Source organism: Engraulis encrasicolus, chromosome 2, assembly GCF_034702125.1.
Source record: "Engraulis encrasicolus isolate BLACKSEA-1 chromosome 2, IST_EnEncr_1.0, whole genome shotgun sequence".
Taxonomy (NCBI): Eukaryota; Metazoa; Chordata; class Actinopteri; order Clupeiformes; family Engraulidae; genus Engraulis; species Engraulis encrasicolus.
The window spans coordinates 18,123,735-18,128,880 of NC_085858.1; positions in this window are offsets into that span (position 1 = coordinate 18,123,735).

The following is a 5,146-nucleotide window of genomic DNA, read 5'->3' on the forward strand; positions in this document are numbered from 1 at the left end:
ATTATAACATTTAATTGCAACTATTTATCATATTTTCCTCCTACTATTGACTGGTGTGAAGGAAGATTATTAGGTCTCAATTTAACCTGACCCAAAATGTCAGTACGGATATTGCTATATTCCAGGGCTGGACTGGCAATCTGGCAAACCGGGCAAAATCCCGGTGGACCGACACCCCTAGAGGGCCGGTTTTTAAAAATAATTGTTATTAATGTTTAAAAAAAAATGTGACCGGCGGCCCACAATTTCGTGCTGACGGCCCTCGGCCCTCCTCCAATGACATCAGCCCACACATAAAGGGGGTAGAGGGAGGGGGTGTCCCATTGGTGCATCTGAGTCGGACTTAACTATTCATTGCGGCCCCACCCCTACCCTGCATTACGCGCGCAAATTTGAGACACAAGCGATGGAGAGGCGAAAACTAAAAGGTGGTGTGGAAAAGCTTGCGGAAAAGGGATAAAAAAAAACTTGCAGCAGAGGCAAGATAATGTGTTCACGCATGTAGTGTTGTAGCAGCAGAACTTCTGCATGTTGGAAGTGAAGGAGCACGCTAGGAGACAGCAGGTGAGCGAAAGCGGCAGTAGTAGCCTCTACGAGCCCTGACAGGTATGAGCCAAGTCAAGATCTGTTCTTTCAAACTTTTGGATACTCCATGCCTCTCCCAAACTCTCACTTCAGCATTAAACATTAATATGAAATAGGCCATTAATTTCCACCACCATAAGTGTGCTTGAGTGCTTTGAACCGGTCGCACGACTCACGGACATAGGCAATTGAGAAGACAAACATTCCATAGACTACACCAAACCACTGACGTGAATAACATTAACAATATAGTAGCCACTAAGCCTTGCCTATGGCCGAACCACACCAGGGAGGATGTCAGTGCACATCATCCCTCCCACTCGGGTCAGGTTAATTAAATGGAACACCAGTGGTGTTGTTCTAAAGCATTCCGTGTACCAAATGCGTTACGAAGACTGTCAAACTCGTGCCTACTCTCGCTAAATATTCAGCGATCGTTTGCGTAATCACATTTACCACGCAGTGAAAATGTCCATAGGCTATGTTGTGCAGAGGCGATTCCTCTTTGAGTACAAGGGAGGCGCCGCCTCCTGTCCAAAATCACGGAGAATAGTATGTAAACTAATGCTTTACACAACTTAATAACATTGCTATTTCAGACCCAGCTCCATAGAAAATACATGTGCTCAACTTAGAGATGAAACCAATCTGTTATAAGATCCCGAGGCTCGCACAAGTTTTTTTCCGCTCATGACAACGCAAGCGAGTCGAGTCTCAATGGACTTCAATGGCATGTGGGATTGTACGATTTTTCAATGGCAAAATGCTAAACGGTCATTGGCTATTGCCGTGAAATTTTTTTGATTTTGAGACTGAGCCTCACTGGGAGTGAATGGAGAAGAGAGAGGAGGGGGGAGGGACCGGAGACTGGAGCTCCGACTTGTGATTGGGTGAACCCCGTGTCAGTAGGCTACAGTAGTTGATTTCATTTCGAAATGCGGATATGTTATTAATTTGACTGAGAAGTTTCGTCGTGGTAACCAGTGGGGAAGCTATTCATTGCGGTGTACTCCAGTTTTGTGTACATATTCTTGTAAACCTAGTGTTGAGAATAAAGTCTTTATCCTTTTTAATCTCCCAATTCAAAAGTTGAAGTTGCCTACTTTTCGTTAGGGCTATCTTGCAAGAAAGCTAGAGAGCTATGCAAAATGCCAAGCATTGTGGATTACATTCTGGCGAATTCCAGTCGTCCTTATGAGGAGAAAATGAATATCAAGGAGCAGAGCAGAGCACTGCCTAATATTGACTTGGTGAAGGTAGGGAAGAACAACCATTTCTTTTGAGCTTTCGTGGTGTCTTATCAACTGGTTAACTGCCAAGTCCCGTGAGTGGCGAGTCATTGTTTCCTACTGTGTTGGCAATGTCTGGTAAATAATTAAAGATTTTAGGACCTCTAGTGGTAAGTTAAGTCGTGCACCCAGTAATGAACAAAGACAACGAAGGCAAACTAAATCACATCATTATGTGGCGGAGGTAGGCCTAATGATAATAATAATAAAAACATTTCCCTATGAATAGGCTACAAGGGGGATAATGATTAATGATTAACAAATTTGTTTCAACAAAAGTCCTTTAGTGTGTGAGGCCATATGTGGCTCAGGACCAATGTAAGATGTGTGTCAAAATCCCCCCCCCCTTATTTTTGCGTTCTGGACATATTGTAATTGAACAGCCTCCCCTATTTGACAGACTACCAGCCGCCACTGAGTAACGGTTGTCGCGTCTCGCGTGTGGAAAAGATTTGGCAAACGGATTAAAAAAAAAAAAAAAACTCCTCTTGGAACATAATCAAACCATATTCTGTAGGTAAAGACCTAGCATCTCTCTCTCTCTCTCTCTCTCTCTCTCTCTCTCTCTCTCTCTCTCTCTCTCTCTCTCAGCTGTTATTTTATCCAGGACAATTAGAAATGATAAATGATTGAAGAATTTCTTTTGAATAAGCTTTTGATACAGTTTTATCTGTAGACTATTTTATGTAGCCTACCACTTTCAGCACTGCTCATTTTGAAACTTCAGTATGTTAATGCTTTCTTAACATATTTGACACACTAAATCATTGTGGTGATAGGCTACAGTTCATGATCTTCTTTCATCATTCAAGCTATTAAAGTAGCTTCCTTGTGCAATGAGAGATGCATTTTGATAACAGGAAATTAACCCCTCTTCTAATGCACCTGTTAGAAGAAACCCTCAATTTAACATTAATCTAGGTCAATTTATGAGTAGGCTATACACTGAATACTATATTAATTTGAATATTTTGCAAGTGCTGCACAGGCTACATTGTGATAAATAATCTATCTCCCTCTTCTCATCTAGTCAAACCAGGCCAGGATGAGGTTGAGTTAGAGAGAGCAGTAGAGTAGGCCTAGATTACTTTTGCTGTGTGGTCATCTATTGCATTTCTAAACCACTGCCCAAACTAAGATTCATTTTAAATAAATAGTTGATATAGTCAGCGCACATTTCCTGGTGTTTTCTGGTAGCTGAAAGAGAGATTCATGCATGAATATTGCACCTTTTCGCATAGGCCGCTTGGTCAATAAGTAGTCGGATGTGCTCCGCTGATTATGAGGGGCCGGTCTGGGCCAAAAATGCCCGGGCCATTTTGTTCTCCCAGTCCAGGCCTGCTATATTCTGTACAGAGGCAGTGAGGGGGAGAAGCATATGAGTCAGTCATGTCCTGCCTTTTAGATATTAAAACTTTTAAATGCCACACTCTATGCTCTGGTAAAATCAATAGGGCTGGGCTAAGGCACTGAAATAGAGGTGTGTGGTGAGAAAACGTCACCGTGAAGAGGTTCAGAATGAAATGATTGGAGTTCCACTGGTGTTTGGAGTTTCCAAACCTACCTGCTCATAATGTCCTCCACTAAGCAAACTGTTCTCAACCTTCGCTCAAAGCTAACCATGGTAACTGTAACTCAAATAACTATGGCTATTACAGTTTTTCTTGATTGCTTTGACACAGTTGTCACTCCAAAAAGCACATTTTCATACCAGTTCACGCAATGGGCTAACCAGTTAAACCGATTCTCCAAACACAGCATCTGTGTTTGCAAAAGGCTACTACGTTTCCAAAATATTTAACATATGCAATAAAAGCAAACTCTGTCTTCAGTCCAATACACAATGCATAGCAGTGTATGAACACTCCCAGTCAGTCATTACACAATGGTCGTAAAAATCCAAAACATGGCTATCATGTTGACGCAATTTGCCGTTATTTAACACTGTTGTCAATTACTTTCAAGCCAGTTCCATTGTTGTTTCTTTTACTTAGCCACTGTCTCTGCTTGATCAGGATCTACTGACTGAGAGATAGCATGCCCAGTAAATGCTTTGCATAAAGATTTGAGTTGTGTGTCTTTTCATATGTAAAATTGTCAGTAGGCTAGGTAGTGGGTCCGTGTAACAATAATGTCTTACAGTTTTTGCCGACTGCTTGCACACAATTTGCAAAATTTGGCTCATAGAGTCAAAACTCTACACACAAGCCAATTACTCTCAACACTTGGAGATAAACCCATCACATATATGGCAACATGAAGCTCTGCTATAAAAGCATAAACATTGCCATAAAAACCTTACAATCTTTTGTCAAAACCTCACTTTCATGTCAAAAGACACACAAAAGCACCAAATGAGAAAACAAATTAGATCAACTTTAAAACAGTTGTCTGCTTTAAACAAAACACAGCAGTCTTTCTTTTTGGAGTAGTCTATTCAGTCTCACAGAATGTACATTTTCACAATACCCCAAAATTCAGTACTGTACATTACAAAACTGCACCTTACAGTACAGGACATTAAACCGAAGCAAAATATATCTCAAACAGTACATCACTCTAAATACAACAGTGTGTAGGTGAGCTTATGTACCTTTTTTGTGTATTGGTTATATTCACAAATTTTCAAACATCTACATATGATATAAATATGGGGTTACGTCAACATGCTGTAATGACAATCATCAATGACAATCAAGTCAATATAGGCTACTTTGTTTGGTTATGAGGTATGAGGTATTCTCGAAATACAATACATTTTCACAGACACACTATGCAGCTGACATCTACATGACATCATCAAAATTATATCATGTTCAGTCAGTTTGCTCAAGTGGTCTTACTTGGTTGTGTTCTGAAAATGACACTATTTCTACAAACTATCATGTTCACATTACCTAACATGTGATGATGAAGACAAAAGGCTACTCTTGGCGGCATCAGGCTAGGTTTTACAGTACGTGAGTCAGTCAATGCCATACTCCATATTCTACACTTTAGTACCATTGTGCTATTCGCCTTGTTTAGCATACAAGCAATCAAAGTAAAACAAATAAATGTGAAATAAAACAAATGCAATGTAATATAAAGCATGCAACTTTGTAACATGGCAGAATAGTGTTAAATTTTGAAAGCATGTGTTTTAGAGTAGAGTAGAGTAGAGTAGAGTATCGTTTATTGATCCCAGGGGGAAATTACAGTTTTTGCCGACTGCCTGCACACAATTTGCAAAATTTGGCTCATAGAGTCAAAACTCTACACACAAGCCAATT